The sequence below is a fragment of the Erinaceus europaeus genome, chromosome X, assembly GCF_950295315.1.
Source record: "Erinaceus europaeus chromosome X, mEriEur2.1, whole genome shotgun sequence".
NCBI lineage: Eukaryota > Metazoa > Chordata > Mammalia > Eulipotyphla > Erinaceidae > Erinaceus > Erinaceus europaeus.
Genome location: NC_080185.1, coordinates 33,793,705 through 33,812,621, shown reverse-complemented (window position 1 = coordinate 33,812,621; position 18,917 = coordinate 33,793,705).

Genomic DNA, 18,917 nt, shown 5'->3' with positions numbered 1-18,917 from the left:
CAGGATGCTGGCCAGGCTTCCCTGGATTGAAGACCCCACCAATGTGTCCTGGAGCTCAGCTTCCCCAGAGACACACCCTACTAGGGAAAGAGAGAGGCAGACTGGGAGTATGGACCGACCAGTCAACGTCCATGTTCAGCGGGGAAGCAATTACAGAAGCCAGACCTTCTACCTTCTGCAACCCTCAACGACCCTGGGTCCATGCTCCCAGAGGGCTAGAGAATGGGAAAGCTATCATGGGTGGGGGTGGGTTATGGAGATTGGGTGGTGGGAATTGTGTGGAGTTGTACTCCTCCTACCTTATGTTTTTGTTCATTAATCCTTTCTGAAATAAAAAATTAAAAATAAATAAATAAATAAGCAAAAAAAAAAAAAAAGAAAGAAAGGTCTCACCCGAGTAATGAAGCTGAAGGGTTGTCATTCCACACGTGAAGTCTCTGGATACAGTCTGAGCTGAAGCACGTTGAGGTGGCAATCGTTGAGTTGATTAGGTTGTGATCGGCAGATGCAATATAATTTGATATGGATTGGGAGAGGCATGCTGGAAAGTGGGCCCTATCCTAAGGTTTCAGGACTGGGAGAAATATAGGCTCTCTAGTGGAGATGTGAGGTTCCTGCTATCTTAGAGTTCAAAAAGACAATCAATAGTTAATGTTATCATCACATTATTTGGTAATTGGGTTAACTTTGAAAAGTCCTTTTGTTAGGGTTTGCTGTATAGTACCCAGTATCTTGTATATAGCTGTGCCACTGGTTGCTTCTGATATACTTGGTCTAGGCTTTTTCTGTGTTTTAAAAACTTTGAGACATACAATTAATTTCCCCCTCTTGTATTAATTAACTAGTGATTTATATGACTACACTTTACTAGGAGTGTACATAAACACCATTCCCACCATCAAAAGACTGTGTCCCATCCCACCCACCCAACCCCACCTCCCACCAGCCCAGGAAGCCACATGCCCACCCTCCTCCTCACCACAGGTTTTTTACTTTGGTGCCCTACTTTAAATTTAGTCAGATCCTGCTTTTAGTTTCCCTTTCAGATTTTCTTTCTCAAATTCTGTTGATGAGTGGGATCATCCTATACTCATCTTTATCTTTCTGACTTAGCTCACTTAACATAATTCCTTCTAGCTCTGTCCAAGATGGGTCAGAGAATGTGGGTTCATTGTTCTTGATAGTATATAGTATTCCGTTGTGTATATACACCACAGCTTTCTCAGCCACTCATCTGTTGTTGGGTACCTGGGTTGCTTCCAGGTTTTAGCTATTATGAATTGTGCTGCTATGAACATAGGAGTACACACCTCATTTTGGTTGGTGTTTCTTCAGCTCAGCCATTTCAGCTTTATGTTCTCTACTCACCTCGAGGTAGCTAGTATTTTCTTTTCTTTTTTTTTTTTTTAAATATTTATTTTATTTATTTATTCCCTTTTGTTGCCCTTGTTGTTTTATTGTTGTAGTTATTATTGTTGTTGTCGTTGTTGGATAGGACAGAGAGAAATGGAGAGAGGAGGGGAAGACAGAGAGGAGGAGAGAAAGATAGACACCTGCAGACCTGCTTCACCGCCTGTGAAGCGACTCCCCTGCAGGTGGGGAGCCGGGGTTCGAACCGGGATCCTTATGCCCGTCCTTGTGCTTTGCGCCACCTGCGCTTAACCCGCTGCGCTACAGCCCGACTCCCGCTAGTATTTTCTTTGAGGGTCTATCTGTTGTTTCCCTAATTCTGCTAGCCCTTTTCTCCATAGTTGTATTCATTTCTGTTATTTTTAAGTTTACCATTGCTAGCATACTTTTCTTATCTATGGTTACTTCTGGCTGATTTATAGTTTCTTCTGGGCTCCTGTCTTCATTCATTGAAGTAGCAGTTTTATTTTCTCCTGGTTTAACCATTTAACCATTTTTATTGATATATATATATATATATATATATATATATATATATATTTATGTTCTGTTGTTCTTCAGTTGTTGTGTTTTGAGTACAAGCCATGTTATACTGAATGTCTTTATGACAAATGCAGTCACCAACCTTGGAAATTACAATAATAACTGAAGCTAGGATTGAAGCAGTTTAACAATACCAGTTAGCCAAACAATGCCTCCAGTCCAAGAAAAAATAGCAAGCAAATCCAAATAAAAAAGAAAGAGGCAGGAAAAATGGGATAGCAAGAATAGACAATTATGCAAATTTACTGTCTACTGTAAATTCTAGGGGTAGCAAGAGGAGAAATGGAAGTAGAGAAGAGACACACACAGAGAGTCCACTATGAGTCAGATTTCTTCTCCAAAATAATTCACAAATGATTATCAGTGAATTCATAAAGCAGAAGATGGAGGAAGGAAGAAAAGAAGACAAGAATGAGAAAAAAAATGAAAAGAAAAAAAGAGCAGTGAAAGGAAAGAGTTTTTTTTTAAAAACTTACCTAGGAGGAGGGAGAAGGAGGAGAGTGGATAGAGGAGGTAGATGGAGTGAAACGACTTCCTCCCACAATGGATAGGACACGCAGTCACCTAGCAATGGAAAATACACAAAAAGTTCATTTTGATCAACTTGAGGGGGGGGTGGACACATGTATATATAATAGCAATAATACAATAGAACAGAGTAAAATACTCTAACAGTCAGTCTCAAGCTTGGAGGGCTCCTAATTGGCTCAAGCAGCCTGAGCAAAGACAGCCAATTGTTAAAAAAAAAAAAAAAAAAAACCCTCCAGGTAGTCTTTCCCAGGCTAGGTGAGGCTCTGATTGGTCAGATATATTGTCACTACAATTGAGCTTGAGTCAGTTAGAAAGAAAAAAGAGAGCAAAGGGAATCAGAAAGGAAAAGGTTTGGAATGCCACCCTTCATGAGCCAGGAAACTTGATAAAGAAAAAAGCTCTGCAGGGAGCCTGCTAGTAGCAGCTCTCCAGCCCCCTGGGTCTGCTGATAGGGTGGGGGAGAGGGGTGCTCTTTAGAAATAATAAAAAAATTTCCTTTCTTTTTTCTCTGTTTTCTAACCCAAATTGAGCTATAGTCACCTCCTTGGTGTCACACTTAGGACCCCTTATTCACCGCCCTGCAGATGGCCAGGTATCCTATGCTTTCCAGCAGTTGTTGTTGGAGCTCATGCCAGCATCTGCCTCCAAGTAGCCATCTTGGCTCCGCCCCTAAAATAATTATTCTAATACATAAACATGGGATATCTTTTTATTGATTTTTTATTTCTTTATTGGATAGAGTTAGCATAAATCAAGAGTGAAGGGGGAAATAGGAAGAGATAGAGACAGAGAGACACCTGCAACACTGCTTCACCACTCCTGAAGCTTTCCTCCTGCAGGTGGGGTCAGGGGGCTCAAACACAGGTCTTTGCACATTGTAACATATGTGCTCAACCAGGTGCGCCACCAACTGGTCATTAGGATATCTTCACATTATCTGTATCTTTCATTTGTAATCAATATCTTATTTTCAGTGTGAAAGTCCTTTACCTTATGTAACTTTCAGTACCTTGTTTTTTAATATGTTTTAAAATGGACTATCTCCTTGTTTTTCAACTAATTGGTTATTAGTGTAAAAATCTTACTGATTTTAATATTATTTTTGTATCCTATTCCTCTACTAATTTGTGTATTAAATCTAACAGATTTTTGCTGAAGTATAAGGTGTTCTTCATGTAAGTTCATACCATCCAAAGAGCTAATTTAATTCCTTCATCTCTCACTTGGAAGTTTTTTGTTTCCTTTTCTGGCCTAATTATTTTGGCTAGGAGTTCTAGTATTATCTTCATGTGAAAGGCCAGAGGGAAGTTGTCTGATTACAGATTTTAGAGAAAACATGTTTGAATTTCCATTACGAAGTATTGATATAATGTTAGTTATGGATTGCCATATTTGCCTTCATTTTATGAAGCTTATTCCTCCTATACAAAATTTGTTTAGAGTTGTCATGAAAGTTTGTTGAATTTGTTGATTTTCTCTTCATTTGTTGAGAAGATAGGTATTTTTACCTCCCATTTTATGGTGGTTTATTGTGTTTTAAAATTGTATTTATTTATTCATTTATTGGATATATGGAGAGATAAATTGCTAGGGAAGGGGGTGATAGAGAGGGAAATAATGTGACAGACACCTGCAACACTGCTTCACCTCCTGTGAAAGTTTCCCCCTGCAGTTGGTGGCCAAGGACTTGAACCTGCGTCTTTGTGGATAGTGATATATAAAATTAGCCAGGTGTGCCACTGACCAGGCCTATGTTTGCTGATTTGTATATGCTGAGTTATCCTTTCATCCAAGTGATAAATCACAATTTATTATAGAATATGATTATTTCAAGGTGTCATTGAATTTGGTTCACTGACATTTTGTTGATGGTTTTTACATAAGTTCTTATCAGTCTTATGATTTAATTTATAACAGTTGCTTATAAAATGTAAGCATATGGGAAAAGTGTATAAATATTGTTGGCTGTAAACTCTATTGATTTGATCTGATCTGGGGCCCATATTCAGCTTAGGAGTCTATATAATCTCTGTATCCCTGTAGATCTGAGCTCACATTCTGTGGTAATGAGTTGGAACGTTCCAAGCTGCCCCAATATCAGGACCCCTCTTCCTCATTGTAGCATAGAGTGTGTTGTTCAATCTCCCTTCAGAGGATGGAACATTCTCTACTGTTGTTGATCCAAGTTTAGGGCAAGATCCTATGGGGGCCCACAAAGGGGTCTATTGTGTTGTTCCTGACAGAGATGACCCATAACAACAGAGAGAGGGATTTATTCGAGGTCTAGGCCTATCATGTCTGTTTGGGAAACTCAGGACTCCCCAAATAGGGCCCCAGTTGATGAGTTGGCCTGATAGTGACTAAAGAGTCATCATTAGGATATATCCCCAGGAGGGGAATTGCAGGGTCATAGGGTAGGTCCATTTCTAGCCTTCTGAGAGTTCTCCACAGAGGTTGGACCAATTTACACATCCATCCAAAAAGATCTGTGTACACATATGTTCTTGGCATCACAATTTGTAATAGCCAAAACCTGGAAGCAACCCAGGTGTCCAACAACAGATAAGTGGCTGAGCAAGTTGTGGTATATATACACAATGGAATACTACTCAGCTGTAAAAAATGGTGACTTCACCGTTTTCAGCCGATCTTAGATGGACCTTGAAAAAATCATGTTGAGTGAAATAAGTCAGAAACTGAAGGATGAATATGGGATGATCTCACTCTCAGGCCGAAGTTGAAAAAAAAAGATTAGAAATGAAAACACAAGTCGAACCTGAAATGGAATTGGAGTATTACACCAAAGTAAAAGACTCTGGGGTGGGTGGGTGGGTGGGGAGAATACAGGTCCATGAAAGATGAATGACATAGTGGGGATTTTATTGTTAAATGGGAATCTGGGGAATGTTATGCATGTACAAACTATTGTATTTACTGTTGAATGTAAAACAGTAATTCCCCAATAAAGAAATAAATTATTAAAAAAAAAAGAATAAAGGCACAAGATTAGAGGATGTAAAAAAATAGATAAAATAAAAAAAAAAGAGTCATCATTAAAGTATGCCAGTCTCTTGCCCTTATTCAGCTTTTGCAGTCCTTGCTTTGATAAGGATGGCCTGGGAGTGAGTGAGAGAAGTATAATAGGAAATAGGTGAGGAGGGTATCTAAGTCTAAGCAGACACTATATTATTATGAACTTCATACTGACTCACTGCAGACTATTGTAACTTTTGCTCTCAGGTATATATTTTACCCTAATTTATGGATGCATGTGAACATATGCCCTATCTCATGGGACCTGGCTATATCTAGGTTTTGGGACTTTGTTAGGAAGTGATCCACCCAAAATTACTTTAGAGAATCCTATGAAAGGAAAGGTCTCACCTGAGTAATGACGCTGAAGGGTTGATATTCCATGCCTGACATCTCAAATCATGTATTCATACTGAATACATTTAACAGAAAAAATTATATTTTTGTAAGAGTATTTGTCTGACTTTTCTAAAACATTTCATGAAATAATAAGACTAGATGACATAGTCAACTGCCTCTAAAGGTATCTTTTATGTCTAAAATACTAGCATATTTTATTTTATTTATTTTTAATTGGGTGATCAGTGGTTGTAAAGTAAAGCAAAGTTGTTGGCACATGGGTACAATATCACATGTCCCTGCAATTGGTACCTGTAAAACACTCTCACTCCCAACTTAGTTCCCTTTCCACTGTCCTGCACCAGGACCCCAAGGCTCCCCCTCAGGACACCCCCTTTCCATATTCCTCAGAGTCCTTTACTTTGATGCAATCCAACAAACCCTGTCCAAGTTTAAGTTTGTGATTCTTATTTCTGCCCTTGTTTTATAAATTCCATCTATGACTGGTATTAACTCATATTCATCCTTCTTTTATGGCTTATCTCAGTTAACATGATTTTTTCAATTTCCATCTAAGATGAGATAAAGAATGTGGACATTCTTTTTTGTGCTTAATAGCTGAGTAGTACTCCATTGTGTATAGAGACAGAGATAGAGAGACATATCACAACACTGAAAATCACTGGGAAAGGTCATTTGGTACAGGTGATCAAACCTAGATTGTGTGCATAGCAAGGCAAGCACCATAAAAAGTGAGCTATTTCTGGTCCAAAAAACCATCTATCAAGAATATTAAACATATATTTTAAAGGCAGATTGACTACTCTCTCTTACTACAGTGGTTGTTAATTCTTGCTACACAATGAGTTTACTTGGCTACTTAAAAATACTGGAGACTAGATCCTTCCCTTGCACTTTCTGGTCATTTTTGTGTCCCAAGAAATGATTTTTTTCCAAGATGCTCTAGTTGTCTATAACAAAAAACCAAGATGCAAGACTAGTTTTAGAACAGTGACTCTCAAAGTGTAGCATCAGCCCACCAACACCTGCATCACCAGGGAATTTGTTAGAAATATACATTATTGAGTCTCAACAGAAAAATACTAAGTCCAAACCTATGACAGTAGAAACACTCATCTGGAGTTTAACAAGAGCTCTAGGTGATAATGGTGCAAACTATCTTTTTTAGCATATTCTGCAGTAAAGTGTTTTACTTTAAGAAATTGGCATGGGGCTGGGTGGTGGTGCACCTGGTTGAGTGCACATGTTAAAGTGCACAAGGACCTGGGTTGAGCCCCTGGTCCCCACCTGCAGGGGAAAAGCTTTGTGAGTGGTGAAGCAGGGTTGCAAGTGTCTCTCTGTCTCTTTCTCTCTCTATCCCCCCTCCGCTCTCAATTTCTGGCTGTCTATACAATAAATAAATAAAGATAATTTTAAAAAGTTTTAAAAAAGAAATTACAAATTAACTAAGAGACAATAACATAGCCTCCCAAAATTTATTTGTTTTGCCTTAATGTCTCATTTATAAAATGCATGTATATAAAACATATTTAGAACTATATAAAATTGTTATGTATATATATAGTTATAAATGATATACAATAAAATATTGTTTCATTTTATATATGTAATGTAGTCCTAAATCATATGTAATATAATTATGTAATTAGTCTACATTTTATTAAACTTTGTGATCCCTTTTCTTCTTCCATGTGTTCCTTTTCTTTAAAAAAAAGTTTATGGGGGCCCGGCGGTAGCGCAGCGGGTTAAGCACACGAGGCGCAAAGCGCAAGGACCAGCTTAAGGATCCCGGTTCGAGCCCCAGCTCCCCACCTGCAGAGGAGTCACTTTGTGGCGGTGAAGCAGGTCTGCAGGTGTCTGTCTCCCCCCCCCCCCGGCTTCCCCTCTTCTCTCCATTTCTCTCTGTCTTATCCAACAACAATGACATCATCAACAATAATAATAACTACAACAAGGGCAACAAAAGGGAAAATGAAAAATAAATTTTTTTTTAAAGTTTATGTATATATACCACAGCTTTCTCAGCCACACATCTCTTGTTGGGCACCTGGGTTTCTTCCAGGTTTTGGCTATTATAAATTGCGCCCAACACTATTCCAGCCTTTAGGTGCATGATTGCTCAACAATTTGTTTGGCTTTGTATGTTAACTCTTTTTTCAGCCACCAGGTTCAGGATGCCAGCATGATGCCAACCAGAATTCCCTGGACTGACGACCCTACCAATATGTCCTGGAACTCTGCTTCCCCAGAGACCCACCCTACTAGGGAAAGAGAGAGGCAGGCTGGGAGTATGGATTGACCAGTCAATGCCCATGTTCAGCAGGGAAGCAATTACAGAAGCCAGACCTTCCACCTTCTGCAACCCACAACGACCCTGGTCCCATACTCCCAGAGGGATAGAGAATGGGAAAGCTATCAGGGGAGGGGAGGGGATATGGAGACCGGGTGGTGGGAATTGTGTGGAGTTGTACCCCTCCTAACCTATGGTTTTGTTAATGTCTCCTTTCTTAAATAAATAAAAAAAGTTTATGAAAAATAAATTAGGGGGTTAGTATATGGATTACACAGAACAGTTGTTGACGCATAGGTTCAAACTCTCCCTGTGATAAGTGTCTGCAAAGCATTCTTCATCCTCATCTTGTCTTTTTCTAACATCTTACACTTGGATCTCAAAGCCCTCTCCATTCTCTTCCTTAGCTTCCTTTCCCAGAGCTCTTTGCTTTGGTTCAACAAATCAAACACATTCCAAGTTTCACTTTGTATTCATAAAACTCAAATGGACTTTATAGACTTAAAAACAAATGGATTGTAGGTTTATAGTGCATATTATGTAAAGACCCTTTTCTGAGATCAGTTAAATATTATGGAGTATACGTGGGTAGGAAAACCTTACTCAGATGCCAGGACCCTGAGATCTGATGTGTCCCAGTGTCGAGACAAAATAACTTAAGTCACTTCATAGTTTATCTGAAGAGTCTAGAGCACCTAGACACCTCCAGATGAAAGTATGTCAAGTATGTCCCTGATCAGAATTCCTGAAGAATATGTACTGATAAAAACACATCACATCAAAAGGAACAGGAAGATCAAAGATGCTTTTAGGTAAATACAACAAAACAATTGTCAAAGCACAAACTCCTTTCAAAGTGTGAGAGACATAAAACATGTGTTATACCTTGATTACAGGAGTCATTGAGTGTCATTAGTCAGTGGCAATTTTCTAATGCCTCAAGAAACATTGAGATCACTCAATTATGCACAAACCTCAAACCTTTCAGGGAAGTAGCCATAGGTCAGTTACAGATAGTTTTGCATCATCACAAGGCCTGTGGACTGTTATTATAACACTCCTGATGCTCTTTACACCTCAGACCCTCTGGTGGATAGAAATGGTGTGAGATTTCACAATAGAACCCTTCTTCACTGACTATAACCTCCTGTTTCCTCAGAACAATACTAAAAAGCACTCCCCTGTTAGCTTTTCTCTGCTATTTTCTATTGGTATATTCATCATATGTTTCTCAAAAGCATGTAACCTTTCCTGCTGAAAATATGCATAAGCTACTGGAAAAACTCTTTAAAAAACAAGATTCGTCCATTCTCTGAAGCTTGCTCTATGTACAGACTTCCTTGGCATTTGTTTGCTTGTTTGTTTGTTTGATTGTTTTCTAAGACCAAAGATGTTTTCTTGCCAACAATGCCCCAATTTATTTTCTTTTATACATAATATTTGTAGAAACTTTATTTGTAATAGTTCTAAACCCAAGGTACAGAAGTGTTGATCAGCTTATGTAAGGGTAAACAAATTATGGTATGCCTGTACTTGCAAATAAATCATTATATACTCACACAATGAATGCTACTTTGGTAAATTTAGATAACAGAACAAAATCTCACCTAGCCAGTGTCATAATACTTCTATATGGTGTAGTTGGCCTAGAATTTGGGTTGCAAGTAAGGCTAGGCAAGTCCCTTCTAAGGTGAGCTACTTCATCGATTCCCCAAAACAATTATTTTGAACTTGCTACTCTACTTCAGAATAGCCAAAGGACAAAGTCTTCTGCCTCATTCATTTTTTTCTATATTACCAGTAGGAGTTTTCATAGAAAAACAATGTTGTATCTGCTTGTTGTCTTCTAGAAAACCACAGAAAGTCTTTTTCTCACTGAATCTGACTATGGTTAATTACAATACTTTGACCCTATAAATATATTTTGCCTTTTAAATTTCCTATTGGAATTTTAGGTTAAGAGATTCAATATTTAGAGGCAGGAGGTGGTGCACGTAGTGAAGTGCACATATCATACACAAAGACCTAGGTTCAAGCTCCACTGGTCCCCACCTGCAAGGGGAAAGCTTCACAAGTGGTGAAGCAATGTTGCAGGTGTCTCTCTGACTCTTTCTTCCTCTCTATGCCCCTTTCCCTCATAATTTATTCCTTTTTTATTTTAATGTATTTATTTATAAACGGAAACACTGACAAGACCATAACATAAAAGGGATATAATTTCCACTATTGAAGCTCCGTTTCCCATCCCCACTCCCGATAGTTTTCTCAATTTCTTTCTGTCTTGTTGTTGGAGGGAATGGCGGGGTCAAGAAGATTCCCCTTTGTTTCATTGCTGCTTCAATGAAAAGAATTTCAAAGCACATGTGTTCAGGTGTATGGTTTCTAAAGTTTCTTATTAGACATGCAAAGTAAAGTTAAGAGAAAAAACTCGAAGGATAGATTTCCCTAGGGTCTTGGAGCCCAAAAACCCAGGCTCAAAACCACAGGTCAATAAAGAAGCCCAAGACCTCCCTTTTCCAAGATATGCTCCTTTATAGCCATTCTTACACCACACCAGGGCCCACTTTTCATTGGCTAGATGGAGTAAACTCCTCCCCCTTCATATAGTGCAAAAATGAAAAAGAGAAACCCTTCACCAAGTGAATCTCTGTTTCACTTGTGCAAACTTAGTGAAATCAAAATATGTTAGTGTGCATCCCAGTTCCATGTGTGTAAACCTAGAGAAAGCAAAATGTATTCTCCAGGACCCTCTGTGTCCTGAATTCCCCCTCAACACTATCAAATTAAATAAAGTTAAATAAAAACTTACATAAAGTTTCAATATTTTTGTCTTTGTCAAAATGAAGTACTATTAAAATTATCAAGGTATAAATATTTTAGAAACCATGAATTATAGTTACAAGTAGGAAAAATGCATGACATATAATCAGTAACTTATCAGAAATAAAAGATATATTTCCCTGTATTTAAGTTTATAGAATTATAGCATATTATTTAAATTTCCTATACCTTAAATTTTGAAGTATTTATATACCCTGAATGATGATTTAAAGGGATGGCCTTAAATATGTTGATTTAAAAAAATATTGTATATATTTATTTCTTGGCTAGAGACAGCCAGAAATTGGGAGGAAAGGGACTGATAGAGAGGGAGAGAGACAGAGATACCTGCAACCCTGATTCACCACTTGCAAAGCTTTCCCCCTGCAGGTAGGGACTGGGGGCTAGAACCCCAGTCTTTGTTCATTGTAACATGTGCACTCAACCAGGTGTGCCACCACCCTGTCTAAAAAATATTGAATTAAATAATTCATGAAATATCTATTGAGCATTTACTGTATGCTATGAATTTTTCTATGCACTACTGATGTACTGATGAACATTCAGAGCGGCTTTCCAGAAACTTACTGTAAGAGACAGGCAAATAAATTAGTATAATGATAATGGAGTGTGGTAGAGTGTTCATAAGGAGATAAGTATGTTTCTGTAATAAAAAGATTTAAGGGAAGTAGTAGTATTTTCTAGAGAGTATTAGGGAAGGCCTCTGGGTAGGTTATACTTAAATTGAGACCTGAGTAACTAGAAGTCATTTATATAAAGATATCAAGAAGGTGTTTCAGGTTGAGGAGAGACCATTTGTCAACAACATAAATTTAATTAATTGAGTTGATTCTGTATGAGGAAATGGCAAACACAGATGTGTCTGAAATAGAGGTATGTGACAGTTCCTATAGGATTTTTAAGGTCTGATAATTAGATTTTATTCTAAATACAATGGGAAAGAAAAGGCTGGCATTATCTAATTTATATTTGAAACATTCTATTAGAGCATGGGTATAAAGAAATTGAAGTATTCAACATACCAAGCAGAGAACAGCTAGAAGATTATCATTATTGTAGCCTATATAAGAAATGAGGCTGTAGCTATAATTTAAATATCTTGATAATATAGCATTTAAGTTAAAAGCAAAAGAAACCTGGAAAAATAAACCTTGCATTTTTTCCCAAAAGAGGAACAAATAAAATGTTAAGTAACCTTCCAAATGTCAACAAGAAAGTTAGTAGCAGAATTAAGACTAGAGTTCAAATTTTCTGACTTATAACATGTGTGTATGTATGAATGACAGAGACAGAAAATTGAGAAGGGAAAGGAGTATCAGGAGAAATAGAGACATCAACATCATAGCTTCACTGCTTATGAACCTTCCCTCTATCAAGATAGGGCCAGGGGCTTGAACCTGGGGTCCCTGCACAATGTAATGTGTGTGCTTTACCAGGTGTGCCACTTTTTGTCACTTGACTCTCTTAACATTAATTCTGTCTCCTCCAGTTTCATATTTTCTGTACAAATCACAATTCCTCTGGAAGTGAATATAAAAGTTGAGTTGAAGAGTATTTTTTGAATATCACTTTTAGGAATGACCAAAATATAAAATGTTCTCTTGCTAAAATATTTGATTTATTCAATAACCTAGAGTAAAAGCAAAATGGAATATTACTTCATATGTGTTCAATATGAAAAGTAAATATAATTTTGAACAGAAACAGTCACTGGGTGTTAATGTAGTGCTACTTACATTAAATATCAGCACCAATTAGCTCAGAATAAGTAACTTTGATTCTGTTCACACTAGGGGAAACCAGCATACTTGAAGATTAATGTAACTTAAAATATTCATTGATTTCATTCTTAACGCCTTTCACACTTTTCATACTGAGAAAAGTAGAAAATAGTTTTTTTAGTTAAATTATCAAAATAAAGGCAATGTGAGAATAGAATAATATTTGTCATACTATTATATATCATTAAACTGAAATTTATTTTATATAAGCATATTATTTGTTCTTGTCATATAAACATACACAAGCAATTTAACCAGAATAGATTTTTTTCACAAATCTAACATTAAAAAAAAACAAACTTGATAATGCAGAAAGAGGCAGATAGCAAAATGGTTATGCAAAAGACTCATGCCTGAGGCTCTAAAGTCTCAGGTTCAATTCCCTGTACCATCATAAGCCAGAGTTCATCACTGATCTGATAAAAAATAAAATAATATAAACTAAATATTAATAAAATAAAGCTTGATAATGCTATTTCAAATATGTGTGATACATTATGACCCTTATACACCCATTATGTGATATGACTAGTGTTAAGATTTTGGGTTAGAGTAGCATTTAGAATTATCATTTATTTGTCTTTAACTTCTTACTGGGAAGTTAATAGTTTACTGTACCAGGACCTGAAGGCCACACCTCCCCCCACTACTCTCTTGGTCCTCCTTCCCCAGAGTTCTTTGCTTTAGTCCAGTACACCAAGCCAGTCCAGCTTTTACTTTATGTTTTACCTTCTTGTTCTTACTCTTCTAATATTTTAAATATTGTACTCTGCTGAGTTCATGAACATAATATTATAACAAATTGGAATACATCTGTATGGTAGAAAACATTTTTATACTGTATCTTCAAAATAGGAGTTCAATTTTACTAGTATGGAAGAAAGCTCAATGATAGGCAGTTTATGTTGATATAGAGTCTTCTAGATACAGAGTAAACAAGCTCCATTCTAACATTACAACTCTTTCATGTGACTTTTTATACCACATGGTCATCTCTAGATTGCAAAAGGAACACTCCACTTACAGGGTCTTATCTATATTTCAATCAGGGAAAAATAAAAGAAGGGAGGCAGGCAGGGAGGGAGAAAACTTAGTGGTGGTTCACCTAGTTGAACAAACATTACCCTATAGAAGTACCAAGGTTCTAGTCTCCTGGCCTCCACCTGCCTGCGTGAAGCTTCATTAAATGGTAAAGCAGTGCTGTAGGTTTCTCTCTTTTTGTCTCCTCTCAATCTCCCCCTTATTCCACTCAATTTTTCTCTGTTCCATCAAATCAAATAGATAATATATAATTTTTTTAAAAATAAAAGAAAGGGAAAAAAAGAAAAGTGCAGAAGGCATGTGGTTACAGTCGTTTTCTTTCTTTCTTTCTTTCTTTTTTTTTTTTTTTGACATCATGAAGGCATTACAGCTCTGACTAGACTTTTTCAGTTAGAGAGATAGCTACAGAAATCTTAATAGTTTTCATCATGAAACCAAAGCTTCCTCTGTGGTGTGGTGGGGGCCTGGCTTGCCTGAACCTGGGTCATACACATGACAAAGCAAATGCTCTATCTAGGTGAACTGACTTACTGGTCCTGAACATTTTTGTCATCTCCAGAGTTTCAGTTCTCCAGGCTAACTTGTTCAAATAGACACAGAGACAGAGATGGAGACAGAAATAGGGAGAAACACCACAGACCAAATCTTCCTCCAATATAGTAGGAGCCAGGCTCACACTTTGATAGTGTACTCGGCAAAGTAGGCCACAATCCAGATACAATATTTTTCCAGCCCCTTATACATTTTTAATTGAGGTATAATTACCATGGTGCCTCATATTAGCTTCAGGTATCTATTTTTTAATATTTTGTTTATTTATATGATAGGAACAGAAACATCAAGAGAAAATAGAGAGAGATAGAGACATAAAGACACCTGCAACACTGTTTCCATATCCTTGTTATTGTAAATAATGGCATATTGAATATGGAAATGTATGTATTTGAGTTATCATTTTGATTTTCTTTGGATCAATACCAAAAAAATGACTGGCTGGATCATATAGCGCTTCTATTCCTTCCTTTCCTTCTTTCTTTATAATTCTATTTCTTATCTTCTTACTATTTTCTATAGGGGTTGTACTAATTTTATATTTCCACCAACAGTGCATACAACTCCCCTTTTCTCCATAGAAAAGGACTTTTTTTCTGGGTAAATATCAGGAATCAAACCCAATCATCCAAAAAGATCTATATATACATATGTTCATAGCAGGTGAGTGGCTATGAAGCATATATGTAAATCAGCTATTAAAAATGATGAATTTGGAAGTCAGGCGGTAGCGCAGTGGCTTAAGCACAGGTGGCACAAAGCGCAAGGTCCTGCGTAAGGATCCCGGTTCAAACCCACAGGTCCCCACCTGCAGGGGAGTCACTTCACAAGCATGAAGCAGGTCTGTAGGTGTCTATCTTTCTCTTCCCCTCTCTGTCTTCCCTTCCTCTATCCATTTCTCTCTGTCCTATCCAACAACAAGGACAACAACAATAGCTACAACAGTAAAAATAAAAATGATGAAGTCATTTTCTTCACCTCATCTTGGATTGAACTTGAAGGAATCATGTTAAGTGAGATAAACTAGAAAGAGAAGGGTTAATACTGGATCATCTCACTCATGGACAGAAGCTGAGAAATAAGAACAGAAAGGGGAAACAAAGTAGAACTTGGATTGGGTTTGGTGCATTGCACCAAAGTAAAGTACTCTGGAGGGTTGGGGGGGGGGGTCTAACAGGTCCTGGTACATGATGGTGGAGGAGTATCTCGACTGCAGGTGAGAGTGTTTTGCAGAAAATTGAGAAATACTACACATATCTCAAAAACCTGTATTTACTGTAAATCATTAACCCCCACCCACACACAAAATTACTCTGTAAAGTCTCAAAAATCTAACACTTTTAATGGGTTCCTGACATTTTCACCACTTACTCTAACCAGGAAAACAAAATGTGCAACTTCCATCTAAAATTTTATTTAGAGATGAACTGCAGTTATTTGGATCAATTCTTCCAGAAGCATTAGTGGTTAAATATGTATTTTTAACTATGTGAGTTTACTTCCTAAAATAATTAGACAAAAAAGTCCTTAATAAAGTCAAGAAATATCTTTTCAAGTACATCATTGTCCCAAAATAAATTGCAAACAAACAATTTATAATATGTACACAATACAAGTTGTGGTAGCATACATAGTGTTCTTTGAAAGGAATATTTCTTGTGCCTTAGGTATTGGTGCCATAAGACATCTTCATTGCTATCATAAGAACCTAAATTCTCCATGTCTGGCCTTGTGAGAGTTCTCCAGACTGCTATCCACAGAGACTGGACCAATTTACATTCCCACCAGCAGTGTAGAAGGGTTCCTTTGTCCCCACAGCCTCTCCAGCATTTGTTGCTGTTGTCCTTTTTGATGTATGTCATTCTCACAGGAGTGAGTTGGTATCTCAATTTTGTCTTTATTGACAATCAGAGTCCTGAAGCAATTTTTCATGTGTTGGTTAGCCTTTTGGATCTCTTCTGTAGTGAATGTTCTGTTCATACCCTCTGGCCATTTTTGGATGGGGTTATTTGCTTTTTTTGTTGCTAAGTTTGTTGAGCTCTCTGTATATTTTGGTTATTAGTCTCTTGTGTGATGTATGGCATGTGAAGATCTTCTCCCATTCTTTGAGGGGTCTCCCTGTTTGTCTGATAGTTTCTTTGACTATGACCCAGTAATTCCTCTCTTGGGGATATACCCCAAGGAATTCATAACACCCAACCAAAAAGATATCTGTATACCTATTTTCATAGAAGCACAATTAATAATAACTAAAACCTGAAAGCAACCCAGTTGCCCAATCACAGATGAGTGGTTGAGAAAGCTGTGATATACAATGGAATACTATGCAGCTATTAAGAACCATGAACCCACCTTCTCTGACCCATCTTGAACAGAGCTAGAAGGAATTATGTTAAGTGAGCTAAGTCAGAAAGATAAAGATGACTATGGGGTGATCTCACTTATCAACAGAAGTTGAGAAAGAAGAAAAGAAAGGGAAACTAAAAGCAGAATTTGACTAAATCTAGAGTAAGACATCAAAGTAAAAATTCTGGGGTGAGGGTGTGAGTGAGGGTGGATGGGACACAATCTTTTAGTGGTGGGAATGGTGTTTATGTACACTCCTATTAATTTGTAGTAATATAAATCATTATTTAATTATTATGAGAGGGAAAATTGATTGTATGTCTCAAACTTTTTAAAACACAGACTGAGTCTTTTTAATACATAGGGTAAGTCTTTGATATGTTGACTCTTTCAAAAGCCTAGACCAGGGAGAACAGAAGCAACCAGTGCCACAGCTATATACAAATAATGTCAAACAGGTATTATACAGCAAATCCAAACAAAGGGATTTTTCAATGTAAACCCAATTACCAAATAAAATGATTGCAACAATAACTAACTATTCTCTTCTTGAACCTTAAGACAACAGGAACCTAACATTTCCACTATAAAGCCTATATTTCTCCCAGTCCTGGAACCTTAGGCTGGGGCACACTTTCCTGCATGCTTCTCTCAATCCATACCAAATTATATTGCATCCACGGATCCCGACCTAATCAACGCAACAAGTACCTCCTCAGCATGTTTCACTTCAGACTATGTCCAGAGACTTCAGGTGTGGAATGACAAACCTTCAGCTTCATTACTGAGGCTACACCTTTCCTTTCATAGTCTCTAATCTCATTCCAGGCAGTTCGGTTCACTTCCTAACAAAGTCCTAAAACCTAGATATAGACCAGGTCCTGTGAGATAGAGTATATGTTCACACATATATATAAACTAGTGCAAATTATATACCTGAAAGCAAAAAGTACACTATAGTCTGCAGTGAGTACCTCCCAACACTTCATCTGCACTATTCCAGCCTTTAGGTCCATGATTGTTCAACAATTTGTTTGGCTTTGTATGTTAACTCTCTTTTCAGCCACCAGGTTCCAGATGCTAGCATGATGCCAACCAGACTTCCCTAGAGAGAAGACCGCACCAATGTGTCCTGGAGCTCTGCTTACCCAGAGCCCCACCCTACTAGGGAAAGAGAGAGGCAGGCTGGGAATATGGATCAACTAGTCAATGCTCATGTTCAGCAGGGAAGCAATTACAGAAGCCAGACCTTCCACATTCTGCATCCCACAATGGCCTTTGGTCCATACTTGCAGAGAGATAAAGAATATGAAACCTATAGTGGGAGGGGATGGGATAGGGAGATCTGGTGGTGGGAATTGTGTCTTATCCTATGGTTTGTGTCTTATCCTATGGTTTTGCTAATGTCTCCTTTTTAAAATAAATAACAAAAAAGAACCTAAATTATCTTCCCACAAGGACATACTTTATTTAGTTCCCAGCTGATGAGTACTTGAATTTGGAACTGGAGATTAAATCAAAAGAAGCCCTTAACTTTTGCAAGTGCTCTTTAAATAACAAAAAGAGTAAAAACCTATTTATGGTTTTCCCATAAATTTTAGCACTCAAAAATTTGACTTCTTATATATTAGTCTTAAGATGGAAAAGTTTACTGTAAAAGACTTAAATACAGAATTCTACTCTGCAATTTAAAAGTGTATGATTATCTTTTTGAACAAAATTAATAGAACTGGAGATTATTATACTTAGTGATATAAGTATGGAGGTGAAAGACAACTACTGTATAATTTTGTTCATATGTGAAATATAGAGAATTGAACACACGAACTTGAAAAAATAGAAGTTATTTTTACTATGTTTATTTATTTATTTTTGCCTCCAGGGTTATTGCTGGGTCTCAGTGCTTGCAACACGAATCCACTGTTCCTGGAGGGTAGTTTTCCCCTTTTGTTGCCTTTGTTGTTTTATCGTTATTGTGGTTACTATTGTTGTTACTGATATCATTGTTGTATAAGACAGAGAGAAATGGAGAGAGGAGGGGAAGACAGAGAGTGGGAGAGAAAGAAACCTGCAGACCTGCTTTACTGCTTGTGAAGTGACCCCCCTGCAGGTGGGAAGCTGGGGGGCCTCGAACAGGGATCCTTACACCAATCCTTGCACTTTGTGCCATGTGTGCTTAATCTGCTATG